The sequence below is a fragment of the Halyomorpha halys genome, unplaced genomic scaffold (assembly GCF_000696795.3).
Source record: "Halyomorpha halys isolate HHAL.00 unplaced genomic scaffold, Hhal_1.1 Scaffold705.1, whole genome shotgun sequence".
NCBI classification, from domain to species: domain Eukaryota; kingdom Metazoa; phylum Arthropoda; class Insecta; order Hemiptera; family Pentatomidae; genus Halyomorpha; species Halyomorpha halys.
Genome location: NW_027116684.1, coordinates 245,326 through 260,670, shown reverse-complemented (window position 1 = coordinate 260,670; position 15,345 = coordinate 245,326). Strand labels below are relative to the sequence as shown.

General features: G+C 28.1%; 1 long non-coding RNA gene and 1 other non-coding gene across 2 annotated transcripts in view; one reads left to right on the top strand and one right to left on the bottom strand.

The window, feature by feature from the left end:
* Positions 1-15,345, bottom strand: part of LOC112210793 (uncharacterized) — a 72,964-nt gene that overhangs the window by 42,017 nt on the left and 15,602 nt on the right. The gene's annotated exons all lie outside the window — the stretch shown is intronic.
* Positions 6,736-6,807, top strand: TRNAE-UUC (transfer RNA glutamic acid (anticodon UUC)). Its single transcript has one exon. It is a non-coding gene; the product is annotated as a tRNA-Glu (tRNA).

Here is a 15,345-nt window from a genome sequence, read left to right as displayed (position 1 = left end):
ATTTTTGCGAGAAAAAATATTTAAAAAACATATTTATTTTATGATGGCCAAAGTAATGCAACACAATTGATTTGAAAAAATAAATTATTTACGCATCCATGTATTTTTATGTTTCATTCTTAGTGCCACATATTTATTTATAACATGCGTTCAGTGATATGCGCATTGCTAGACAGACGTATGACAATTGCTACTTTAGAAGAAAGATGCCGAATCTGTTTTCCAGGGTACTTCATTTGTTCACTTTGAACAATATTTAATATAAATTTTAATGTTTAGATATCGCAAATAAAGTTGTTAGAACTCAGATTAATTTTCATAACAATGAAAATCTTCAGACGTGAATATCTCATAAACAAAGCGTTAACGGCTATACCTTCATAGTTTATTTTTTCTTGTTTCAAGATCCTTATTCGTATTTTCAGTTTGGACACTTAATCATGAAACATCCTGTATATATTTTTAAAATTTTATTGTGATAGTTAACGGATAATTGGCATAATCATCTATAAATTAGTAATACTGGTGCTCTTAAAATCTTCTTCTTCTAATTAAACACTTTTTTTATTTATACGAGATTACAGGTACTTATTTTTAAGTGAATTTCATTTTTAATAAGTGCTACATTTCTTCGAATTAAAATTAAGAAGGCCAATGAATGAACAAAACCCAAGTTGGCCTTACTTTATTTATTACTGGTCCAAGTAAATTTAAAATACTAATTAAACTATTACTGATTACACTATATTGTTTAAACTTAAAAGAAAAAAATTTAAGCATTACATGACTGAAAGAGAGATATAGTAAGTAGTTTCAGATTGCCGAAACAAGCATCTAAACTTAAACACTAGACACCTATAAATTATAAGACATAGATTAATGGGAGCACTAAACCTGAAGCACGGAAGTATTTTTCCACGTCAGTTCACAGAACTGATTAAAAATAAAAATTAGTCAGCAAGAGTTAATCGCGAAAAAAACTACCACCTAATCACGAAATCTGAGGCACATGACGAAGATTACAGATAAATAATGAGATCAACATGCCAACATCTAAGAAATTAAATAGGGTTAAATGATTTTTATTTTATTATTTTATTTTATTTATTTATAATATAAGCTTTGTACTTAAAGACGAGCGATGTGAGACTATAAAGCACCTCAATGAATTGTTAGCTATACTGTTTGCGTATTTTTTTTTCTATAACTAAAATATAGAAGAAATAAGTATTTCATTAGTATAGTTATTTTTAGTTATTTTTAGACTTTACAAAAAAATTGGTTCTGTAAGATTCGTCCTTAGTAACTATTTGCTAATAAAAAATATAATTATTAATGTATAGGAAGATGGTCAGGATTGCGGTCAAAGGAGAAACAAAAATAGTTTACAACTATTTATTTTCCGACGTTTCGCCCCACTTTGAAGGGCTTCATCAGGGCTAAAAAGATACAAAATGATACAATGATAAGAATAAAAATACAAAGATAAGGTACAATGATAAGAATAAATTTTGTTTCTCCTTTGACCGCAACCCTGACCATCTTCCTATACAGGAAAATAAATAGTTGTAAACTATTTTTGTTTCTCCTCTGACCGCAACCCTGACCATCTTCCTATACATTAATAATTATATTTTTTATTAGCGAATAGCAAATACCTTCCTATATATCAATTTTTACGGTCAACTATATGTACATATATACAATATAATTATTAATAATTTATACTTTTCTTTTGAATAGACATTTATACATAAATGATGATTTTTTCTTAAAATACTTCATTATTATCATTCTAAAGATAATATTTCAATACTTTTAATATTAATTTTTTTCTTCAGATAAATTTTTTTTTCTACTGATTATTTTTATTTATTTTTTTTATTTCGACATTCCTATTTTGATAAAATTGATTCCACAAGCTTTCATCGGATCAGAGGATAATGATAAAATAATTCTGGGACTCATGTTTAGAGATTAATTTTAAAAAATGCGTAATCATTACATTAAAAGCGGACTGTGCGTGTCTAACATCTTACATACTGGCGTATTGATCAGTGTATCGCTATAACAAAAAAGCCTGTATAGTTGAAATTATTAATGGTCTATACCCTTACGGTATAGATGTGCAATGAGTTTCAAAAATTCGGAGTCTCAGTGGTTTAAAAAATATTTCCAATACCTGAAGAGGTTACATGCTCCATGTGACTCGTTGGCACAATAATATAAAGACGAAAATATCCGAACTGCCGGAGAAGAAAAATAATTTTTTTATTTTATACACCTGTTTCCAGGTGTACTGTGTAGATATAGAGGGTTCTGCGTGGTTTGATCTAGCGTTTAGTACTACTGAAAAAGAAGCGCTAATAGAGGATTCCACGATGGGATTCGAAACGAATAAACAGGTTCAGAGTGCCCAGATACAGGCAGAGACATGTATTCCTTGCTTATAAGAAAAGTATACAGAGGAATTAGGCGTAAGACGATTTTCGGTGAAAGAGCTTTGGTTTGGAAGTAGAGGAACCATCCCTTTTGCAACAAGAATTTTTTTGGAGGGCTGGGTGTTGAGAGGAACTGTTTCAGGGCATGGCGGAAACCATTATTCTGAACTCACTAGGAATCCTACATCATCGTTTTTATTAGACCTTGGCCGGTTATTGTCAACTCTGTGAGTCCAAAAAGATAACTAAAAGTGTATTCGAATAATACTCTCTCATCCCTATTAATATTGTGTACCGGACTAATCGATATGCTGTGTACTACCAAACAGTTGAGCTGCCACTCAAGATTTTTCCGAGTTCCTCCTTCGAATAACTCAAAAATCTTGCATATTATGTATTAGCCAGTAGGTACTTATTTGAAATTTAAATTCTCTACAATATAAAACTAAAATCATTTAATTCTGACCAGTATAAGCAAAGATTTGTGCTTTGGATTTATATATTTTGTAAATATTGAAATGAAAATACTTAAAGCTATTGAAAAATCCTCAATTTATTCAGTAGAAAAAAGTTGTAGAAAATTAAATATAATTTGCGTATAACTCTCAACAGAATCTAGTCGTTTAAATTGGACTATTATTAGTAAATATGTGGTTTATTGAATTTATTCCGGGTTTTAAAATTACGTTCAGAATTCTGTTCACTTTTGTGAGGTACGGGCTATGATTTATATTAAACCCCTAAGATTTTTCCATAACACATGTTCCTGGTAAAATATCTACTATGTCTTTTAATTTTTTCTAATATCTGAGGGATGTACTTTTGCATGTTGCAGGTCAAAACCTGCAGAAATTTAGCGTTGCACCTCTTCCACTTTGGTTGGGAAACATGCTGTCAAATAACTTCATTTGGTGGTACCGATATAATAATTTGGAATTAAAACCCAGCTTTTTAGGTCAGGAAAATAAAGGTGATTGTTATTGAATATATTGAAGAGCAATCCAATGAACTTAAAATTGAACAAAAAATCTATTAAATTAAAATCTATAAAGCTAAAATATAATAATAATAAAGAGTATATGAATATTTTATTTTGACCCAAAATAATAATTAATATCAAACTTTTAATTGTGTTTATTTAATCTATGTATTGCTCAAATCTAGCGATAGGGAAGGATTGCCGGGTCAACTAGTTTTTAATAAAACTTGAAAACCACGTGGCGAAAAGATAATAAGACGACAGTTGGAAATAAAGCGGGTACAGAACAGCTGTCTTAGTACTACAGTTCAAGAACAGTTGAAAAAAGGTATCTTAAATTTTTTAAAAAGTAAAAATGTTAGAAAGAATCAATTAAATGTTCAAAAATAATCGAAACATAATTTATGAGAACACTGTTTCCTGTACAATCACAATGAGGTAGGTAAGGTGGTACAGGTTACTGTTAAGGCGTATATATGTGACATTTGAGTTGACAGTTACTATCATTGTCGTTAAAAGTACCTATTAAGAAAATCCTAATAGAGTGACAATACGGCAACGATAGCATTGCTCCATGGTTTATACAGCATAATTTATGAGAGAATTTTAAAAAAAAAAATCGGATTCAAACACTCATCCCTTTTTCTCCACTGTTAGCGGTTAAGTCCTAAAACTAAATTTTTATCATCTAATTATTTTAGGATCATCTAGTCAAATGAATATATAATTGAAAGAATAGTCTTATACAATCATACGGCGCGGTTCAGGAATGGTTTGGGCTAAGTGTTCCGAAAGCGGTAAGAGGAAGGAAGCCACAAGCATGCGGTGGCAGTCGATATAGAACATTCGAGGGCAGTCCAATCGTGAAATTAGGACGATATCCAAGCCCTGCATGCTGAGCAGTTGTCTTGTGGTAGGGCTGTACTTACCGCAAGTCTATGCTTTACGGTGGCTTGGGGAATTCGATAACATGAACGTCGTAGTATAACACTAAGCGTAATTGGTTAAACAATATTTTGTATAGTTTCTATATTACACAGAAACTACAACTGAATATTATTACAACTTGAAGTTTAAGTGTGGATGAAGGTAGATAAAATACATATAACTAACTCTTTAATTGATCAAGGGCTAGTTATAGAAGCTGTCATGATTTTATTGATACAGATATAAGAGGGAATGCCTTAGATTAGGTAACAAAACATTAAGAATTTCGACTTAACAATGACTAGAAAGAGCGAAATCCAAGAGGAAATATAGACGAGATTACAGATGGGTAATATCCATAATTTTAATATTGCAAATAAACTTTTTTTTTTTTTTATTTAATGTAATTTTCAACTGTACAAAATAATACAATAGGTAAATATGTAGTATGTTTCATATACACTTGAAAATCTTGGGAAGGAACCACCCATTGGTGGTACTTCAAACATTAATTTAAATTAGAAGGTCCCATGACCATCTTCTTTTCAGACGCCTCGGAGGATTATCAGGGATTGTTAAGGATGAAAGATTAAGAATTAATGGGTTAGGATGGTTAAGGAGTTTGGAATGAAAAGACGCTTATCTGTTTTGGGTCAAATCTGCAACGAATGGGATGTTAAGGTCTTTGTGAATGAGTTTACATGTGACGTAATAAGGAGCATCAAGGATTTTACGTAAATAAATTTAAATTATAATATACAAAATCATTGTATACTTTAATTTGCTTTACCGAAGCGAAATATAGGACAAACATTTTGAAGATTTGATGAATATACATGGCTATTTCTAGTGAATTTGGCTTTTATTCAATAGAATACTTGACTTCAATTTATCTTATTATTTTTATTAGTTTAACTATATTATTGTTTTTTTTTTGTTCGAAAAAAGATACTTATATTAAAACAAAAATTTCTTTTAATCATTTTTTCTCACTATCTTTATTTTTCTCTAATATTTTGGCCCTCAGACCATTATAAAGGAGACCCCAAAAATATTCATATTTTTTATTTACATTTTACTCGTTATGATAACACTATAATTCCACTGTCAAACCTTAAAATTGATTTATCCAGTTTTTAATATTTTTTTTTCAATTGCAGGCTATTATGGTGAAGTCGATTCATCTTTAAAAACGATCATAATATCACAAATTTTATTTTGATAAATTTCTAAAATAATGTTTAACTGCTTACAAAAATTTATTCAATTATTTTATTCACTTTAAAAATATAAAATATTTCTTATTTCTATCACACTCTTTTCAACAAAAAAATTTTCGTAATGTTAGGACTCTGTTATCAAGAATTTCTAGTGCTTAATATATTTCATCTTTACTTTTTATCAATTATATTAATAATTTGTTACTTTTTATTTCTAATTAACACTATTGAAATCCTACCCCTTACATACTTCCTCATTATCTGTTCTTATCTCTTTAACAGTACAAATATCTTATCTCTATGAAGTACAGATATGCATTAATTATGTATTATGTAATAGGGCAACTGAGAGCAGCAGTCCCAAGTTGGTGGCAAGGGCAGCCATACTATCTAAGACTGGTAGAAGTTAGAATCCGAATCTAAAGTAATTTTCTCAGCGGCCAGATTGCATAACTTAAAAGAAGACTTTATAAATATCTTAAGATTTCTTTAACCCGAAAGAACCCTATTAAAACCATTGATAGAGGAGAGGTTGTTTTTTATAAGTAAAAATATCAAAATCTGGTTTAAAAAAAAACAAGAAGAAAAACAAAGAAAACATTCGTTTTTCTCTATTATACTTTTTTCGCCTTAATTACATCTTCCTTTTTACATTTACCTATATAAAATATAATTTTTTTCATCATCTGACCTACACCTTGTATTAATTTTTAAATTGGTTAAGGTCAAAAATTAATAACTAAAAACACAATGGTTCTTAATCCATTTATAACAGCAAATCTATATTTGTATACATACAATCAATTAGTTTCATTTCTAATTATTAATATTAAAAAAAACAATCAATAAATAGATGAGTCTTTTAAAATTTGACGATGTCAAGATATTAGATAAACCATATGTCACATATTAAATTCATATGGTTAAATTTTTATCTTTTAAAAATTTTGAGTAACAAATATTCCAAAACAAAATCAAGGCTTAATTAAAACGTTCTGCCACTTAATGAATATAAAACTAAGATAATTTATAAAAATGCTAAAGCTACCTAAATTGTATCGTAATTATACATTTTTTTTATTATTAATAAATCACTATTTTTTAAATAGTCATAATATATGTTAAATTGTGTAGTGTATATATAAAAATAAATTAGATCACTAGTGTGTCCGGTATGGTCTAGTGGCTAGGATACCTGGCTTTCACCCAGGAGGCTCGGGTTCGATTCCCGGTACCGGAATGCTTTTTTATTAATTAAATTTTATTTTATACTTAATAAATCCCTTATGAATCGAAATAATTAAATATCATATAATTAATGTTTAATGAAAGTTTATTGTTTCAAAGATATAAACTAACAATAATAATTATTATAAATAATGAATTTGAATATAAGAAATGTAATAACTTGTATCTCTTTTTTACAAAGATTAGACTATCCAAAACTTTAGTTCCCCTCAATTCCCTTACCCTTACTTCTGGAGGAAATGAAATATAAAAATATATTTATACTAACACTAACACATTATATTAATATTATATGATCAGTTGACTTTGAGTACTTCATCTAACAGTACAAATGAGGTGTAAATTGTTTACTGTGGATTGGTTTCAGAAAGACATTTATTTGTCCTGAGGTTTCAACCTGAATTTCAAGCCGAAGTCGAAACGTCAGCACAAGTAAATAAGTTTTGTTTATCTGTGTATTTTTGCTGATCGCACACTCCAACCACCTTCTTACATTAATATACAGTCAACTATTTACACCTCATTTGTAATGTTAGATGACTGAAAGTACTGATAACATTACAAATCAGTTCATTACCAATGGAATTTCATGCAGAAACTGAATCGTCAGACAACTGGCAAATTATAATACTTGGTTTACAGCCAACTAGTAAACCACAATATTACAAAACAAATAATTATTATATATTCTGGAGTATTGTAAAGTAGCAAAATCTCAAATAAATTTTAACTGAGACATTTACTATTTTTAATTTGAACCATCCAAAACAATTCATAATTGGATACATGGTTGGATAAAGGTGTTATGTAAAAAATGATGAATCTCAGATAAACTTTATTTGATCTTCATTTATTCCTCCTATACAATAGAAATCTGAATTTTTAACTTTTGTAAACTACCGTAATTTAAGGTTTAAAAAAATTAAACAAGGTACAATGTAGAAAGAAGCATTTAAAATATTCTTCAAAGAAAAAATCTCAATTTTTAGATAAAAGATCAATTATCAGCTTCATCCACTCACGTCTTCAAGAAATAATTTTTGTTTATTATTTTGAGCTTTTTTTTTTTTTGCTTCCCAAACGTTTTTCTCAATGGCACCCTTTTTTAGGCTAATAAAAGTTTGCAACGCTCTTGTCCAGCTAAAACAATATAAATATGTCACCAAAATTATCCTTAGAGTGGTTAAGTACGTACCAAAATAAGAAAAACAGTGCAAAGTAAATGCTGGAGTGGTTTGTACATTTTTTAATTTTTATTTTACATTCGTATTTTTTAAAAATTACTTTAAGAGAGTGGCAATTGTTTTTGGCACCCCTGGTATACGGTTGGGACATCCCTCTTTGAAAACCACCCACTTTGGAAACACCGTAAAAATAAAAATTTAAATTAAACTTCATCTATCTTAAAACATTCTTTTTACAAATCACTTCCTAAATTCCATAAAACATGTTATTATAAACTATACCAATACAGTAAATTAATAAATAAGGATATTTATCAATAATAACATGGCTTAAAGTCCACTTATATATAAGAGCCTTGAACATCACAAGCTCATTTTCTTATCAGTAGGATGATCTAGAACCATCAACCAACCAAGGTCAAGGCAGATGTGAAACCATTAGTCCAGTTATAAACCAGTGAACAAAATTGACCCACCAATTTTTGATTGATTATTACATCAGCATCTATTATTGTTAATAAAATGTTAAAGTAATAAAAATTAAATGTTTATCCTTTCTTTAGCCTTAAGAACTAAAATGGTTCTCTATGTGGATATTGTATGAGTTTTGTATGAATTTTTTGGATTTTTATTAGTTTCTGTTTTTGTTTTTTTAAGAAATAGGAATTAGTAAAAATACGTAAAAAGAAGAAACTTGGAATTAATTTAATTTTTAAAAATAAATTAGTTTTATTTATCTAATGATAAGCAACAAAACAATGCATATCGCTCAATGTAGTTTTTAATACATGGTTTCATTTCAGATCATGTATACCAGTGGTTCTCTGCCTGTACAAGTTTGCGGACCACTAAAACAGACATTGAGCCATGTCCAGAACACCCTCACTTCTTACATGGATCTTTCCAGGAAATTAGGTTGTTTGAAAGTGCATTTCAAGGCACTTTTCTATTGAATTTATCTGTTGGTATCTTTTCTAACACTCAAACATCAGGAGATGTAAACAATAAAACAATTCTAACAAGTTCTCAGATAATATTTGTTGCTGGACACACTCACAGTTCACCATAAGGTTCTCATGGCCCACCACTAGTATATACAATGTTTAACCATTTTTCAACAGTACATTATTCGCTTTATAGACACACAAAGCTGCTAATGATATTTTGAATAACAGGTAAAATTAATCGTTAAGATAACAGTTACTTCTTCTAAAATGATTTATTTTCAGACACTGATTTCTAATTAAAATATTGAATTCTATATTTAGATTTATTAATTCATTATTATAATGCTTAATATAGAATTCAATATTTTTATTATAGGGAGATGGAATTTCCTGGTAAGGATTATATTGTAATAAACAAAAAAATCTTGAAGAAAATTAATTTGGATTATAAAGTGGAATTAAATTTGCAAATTTCTAAATAACAGTTAAAATTGATGATTATTCAAACTTAGCACCTGAATGAAAAAGCAATAATAAATTTTAGAATTCTCTAGCACAGTGTTCAGACCATCTCTGGAAAGTTATGTTTAACAGTCAAACTTGGCTGTTATTTTAAGCAGTTTACTAGTTTCAAGTTTCAAATCTGTATTCTGTTCAAACTTGTAAAGAAGGGAACTCGTTACGTTTTCAACCTAAATAAAAAACAATTAACTAAGTATGTTTAATTTGTAGATAACAGTTAAAGAATAAATGCAGAGAATGTTATTCAGGTAAAATGAAATTTTAGGTGTTTTAGAAAGTTCATCTTTATCAAAGATTTATTATTTATAAAATTTTCAGTATTAGATTTAAAATTTTATTTATAATCTTACTGTTTTGTAACTGAGCCATCATGATATTAAAATAAATTAATTTAAATTACCTGAAAACTGTTATATTTAATAGGAAATTGCTGAAGTCAAATATAATACCACTATATGTCATAATTATTAAAATGTATTAAAACATTTAGTAACATTTTAACAAAATGTTTTCATTTATACGAATTTGTCCACACTTAGGTATATGGAAGAATTCAATACGGTCTTTGGTCATTTTATCTTTGTACAAAATATCATCCACTTCCTTTTCCTTAATTTACCTTCATATAATCTACTATGTTCAACACTATGCTATATATATGTTTATACACTCTACACTACATATTATCTCATAGTAGGTCTAATTAATCAATAAACCTATGAAAATTACAGACTCAAAAAGAGATTATAACAAGGATTATACAAAAATATCAATTTAAAACTATAATGTACCCAATCAATATTAAAATTTATTTAACTAATTATGAAGTAAATGATTTACTTCTCTAAAAAAATAATTATCCAAAAGTAGAATAATAAAACGACAATTGAAATAACACCAAAATTTATCAAAGAATTTTTAATTGATTCGTATAATTAATATTGATATAAAATATTTATGCTATGTGCTGTATTTTGATTATTAAAATTATGGTATATAAAATCTTTAAAAAAGTGATTTTAATTGTAAACATAATATTAAACAAAACTTAGAACAATAACAAAAATGATTTTTCAAAATGAATTATCTCCCAATACTAGCACATAATATCAAGAAAATATTTAAATTACACGACCATCATGACAAAATTTGGTGGAAATAACTATACTGAACTCCTTAATTCAGACTTCAGAAGTATGAAAGATGAACTACATTTTCCGGAAAAACAGAATACAATATATAGATTGGTCTGTTAAAATAGAAAATAATTTAGACTGGAGAAATCTAAAAAATAACTAATAAGTAAACTATTTCAGCATATAAGAATTCACAAAAAATGTAAAACACACTACATTTTTTTTTTTAGAGTTTAGTAGCAAACTCCATCATAATAACATAAACATTACTTTGGTAGACCAAATAAATTTAATGAATGAAAAACTAATTAAAAAATACTTGGAGACAATCCAGATAACAAAATATATTGAGAAAACTGTCATTATGAATTTTAATGACCTCTATGTAGATATGATCAATAAAAAATAAACGATGAATCACATATAGAGTTAACAAGAAAAACATCTAATCGAAAAATAGTAAAATAATTAATCAAAACTACAATTAAATTAGTATCAATAGGGTATATATAAAAGAAATGAAAATGAAGTACAAGTAATGAGATAAAATAGCCAAAGAGTACATAAAATTATTCCTTAATACTTCAGCGAGGAACAAGTTTCTAAGAGAAACAGGCAGCTGATAATGTTAAGCAGCTTAATAAATTTTGATCATTGTGGCATACAATAATATAATATTTTATTGAGGACTTTTCTTGGATCATTTAAAATATAATCAAAAGTAAGGTACTGTAATTAGTTCTATTCATGATTTATATAAAATTATTACTTATTTTTATTTTGCTGATTTGATTGAAACTGTTGAGATAAATAAACCTAAAAAAAAATCCTTATAAGTTGTGATCAGGATTTACATTCACATAAATACAAAACAGATTTAATTTTTTTTTTAATAAAAATAATTTAGTTATGAGACGTAATTAAAATATATTTTTTTAACGCTCTCTTATAAATGTTCAAAAATAAGAAGAACAATATAAACCTTATAAAAATGATATAAACCTTATCACCAGTGTTCCTCATATCCGCCACCAACAGCACTCCTGGTCACTCATTTTCTACACAAGAACTTAATTTTCATATATGCACTATGTTTCTGTAGGTTAGTTTTTTTAAATATAAATGTATAAGCATTACTTTAAGTTATTCTATATTATTTTACAAATTGATTATACTTTAACTAGTACCAAAACAATAAAGAATCAGTTTTGTTTGCTAAATAAGTTAATAACTGAAAAAAAAATTCAAAAACAACAGATCGATAATTAGCTATCCATATATCGTTCAAGAATTTAAAAGCTAAAAAGTACATTGCATGGTTAAGTCTGAATCTCTCATTGATTCACCCAATTTACGAAATTTTATATTATTTATAAAATTAAACTTGATAGCGAATTGAGACAAAGTTGAGAAGGGAACTTATCCAACTCTTTAACAGTTGCAACGGAAATTAAAACCCTGAGTTAAATGACGGTATTTAATTATCAAGGAACTCCTTCGGAAAAGTTTTAACTCAGAGCGAAATGCGAGCCTTTATAAAAGAAATATAGGCCAGGGATCATTATCTTACTCCGAGCTCTAAAATTGCTCCAATTAGCGAAAAAAACAAAAGAGTTGTTCGAATCGGGAATAATTGCTTTATTCTTTTTCTACTTAAATAAAACTCATGCTAACTTGGAATGATAAAAATTCTATAAAAAAAAAAAAAAAAAAAAAAAAAAAAGAAACTGTTTAAAAGCTTTCATTTTACTTAACCCCCTTAAGCCGTGAGTCAGAACTGGATAACATTAAACATAAATAAAAACGTCAAAGGACTCGTAATAGAGCGGTTCATCTATAAAATGTGCAAATGAGTAAAGTTTAAATAAAACAGCCAAAATAAAAAAGTGGACTATAAATTTTCATATTTTACGACTTCATGTCAACCCAAGCGATCGATAGTTTTAATCAGATTTTGTGTTTAACTCTATGACGCTCACGCAAAAAAGAAGTTTTTTTTTAATCCTTAATTAAACTTCAGGAGCGCAATAAAGATTAAAACCTACAAAATTAAATCATTATATGCGGCTTTTATAAGTTGGAAGATTATTAATTCGACGTACATAATTTTTTTTTTTTTCGTCCAAGACTCCCATTGGAGTCCTATACTGTGACGTATATAATTATGAAGGAAGATGGTTCAGGTGGTAAAAAAACTAATACAAAATTATTTATTATGCACCTCATCATAATAAATCAATAGTTTTGAACTATTTTGGGTAATAGTTTACCTCAGTTCATCAAAACACATACACAAGCGCACATGCACACAAAAATAAAAACAATAAAAAAACTAAAATGAATACATAAAAATCCACCGTTAACAGTAGAAGTTGCCACTCGCCAAGTAAATGTCAATGGACGAAATAGTAGAGAAGCTAACACTGATTAATAGTCTAGCGGTCATTATTCGCCGACAAACAAAAGCCAATTAGTACGCTACCGGTCGATAAGCGTAAGCTATTAGTCAACAAATTGTTAGCGTCGATTTTGGTTAAGTTTTCCCTTTACAATTTATTTTACAACTTAGGAGAGAGGTGGGATGGGAGATTGCTGTCCCAAGGAAAGAATGTGTTTAAAGACGATTTATTGAATTTTAGCTTCACACTAATTTTTTTATCTTAATTATCTCTTGATCATTTTCCTTATCTGTGATATATTTATTTCATTTAATTGACTTTTATAACTTTGTATGCATTTATTTTATACAAAAGTTGAGTTATTTGGTACAAAAGTTGTATGAAGAGATCGATCTGATAAATCAATTGATTGGTAAAAAAATTAAAATGATAAATTGATTCCTGAAAACTTCATTAAAATTGGATTAACGGTTCGATCGATAATGCCAAGAAACAAAACTCAAAATAACCCAACAGGCACGGACAAAATTTATTTCTTGATGTGTAAAACGCCAAAAAAAAAAAAGTAGCTTCTAAATGAAATTTTATAATTTTGAGAGTACAAATTTTTATTTCCTAGGTGGATACAGAGTTTTCCTACCTTTAATAGTGTGAGAAAAAACAACGGTAAAGTACTCAAAATTACAGGAAATAAAATTAATGCCAACATGTAAACAAAAATTTAAATCATGTTGGTTAAACACTTTTTTAAAAAAATAATTTTATACTCAGCTTCAACACCATAACCGTCATAAACAACTCTCTAAAAAAAAAATAAAAATAAATAAATGTATTTAGGATTGTTTATGTCACTGAACAATCTTACAGTACCTCTTATTTGAAATTGACTTATAATAGAGTCCAATTTATACTTTTTATTATATTTTAACATCTTTTTGATACCACACAAATTTGAAGTTCATCGGTTAAGTTTCCGAGGAGGTATAAATAATTTTTGAAAAAAAAAAATTATACATAGAATATTACATAGAAATATATGTCCAAATAGTTGTCGAAATTATTATAAAAAAATTTCTTTAAAAATTGGGTTGTATGGGATGCTGAAAACAATTATGGACTTGTTTTATACTTAAAAATTCTTTTTACCTACTCTTTTTCCCCGGCGAAGTGCACCGCGGCCACAGAGGGCCTATTATACGGTTTTACCTACTTTACTTGAAGCTACCGTATGTTTTTTTTTTAACTTTGAAGTAGTCCAAGTTAAATAAAAATAATAAATATAAGTAAAAACTTTTGTATGAAACACTATTTTTAAAACTTTTATATTTTTTCTTGGTTCCTGGTACCCATCGGAACGAAAGGTGGGACACGTATTCAATATTTTCGGAAAGAGGATCATAAAAAATAATAATAATAATAATAATAATAATAATAGGTGACACTCACTGTGACCTCCCCTGGTTATGTATTGGATAATAATACAATGATGTTCAGATCAGAATGGACTCAAGAACATGTATGTATACTGAAAGTGGTCTTTAAAACGCTCTAATTATATTTTGTATTTCATCAAACACTAGAACACAATTAAAATTAATGTTAGCTAAAATTCCACTATTGTTGTGGAACATTTGTTTGAAATGTTATTTCTATTCTTTCTTAACAGAACCACGTATATTTTATTTCTAAATTTATTTGTACATATAAACGGCACGGTATAAGTAAATACTGGAATTTCCCACAAAGATAAGGAATTGTTACAGCCGAAACAGAGACGGAATCGGATTATTTTAAGCTGAGTTATGCCCTACAGTTCTGCGATTCCGTTATACTTTTCCATTGGAAAGGACGATGCATCATGATCCTACGACTTCTTCAGGATACAAGTTCCGCATCGCCAACATTTTTCTATGGATTTAGTTTTCACTTAGATGTTTGAATATGAAAATTCTGCTTTTCCGTACAGTCAACAATTAAAAATAATAATATTGATTATTGGTTAAAGAGATAGTTAGGTAAAACAATATCAATGAAAAAAAAGTAAGCCACAACAACTAATATGTAAAAAAAAAAAGATCTGAGAATTAAAATTGAAAATCAAAGCATAAATAAAGCTCAAAGGAAACCGACTCAGTGTAGATACCATCCCATTTTTACCTGAATTCATGTAATCAGATCGTACAAGAGCCCAAGAGGAGAAAAAAAGACAGTTATTTCACCCTAATTTTTGATTAATTAATAGAAAACTAGGTATAATTACTAGTCAAAATTGATGAGTCTGACAAGTATAGGTAGGGGGAATAAAAAATGGCGGCTGTTTCAAAACGTTAAATATAACCAAT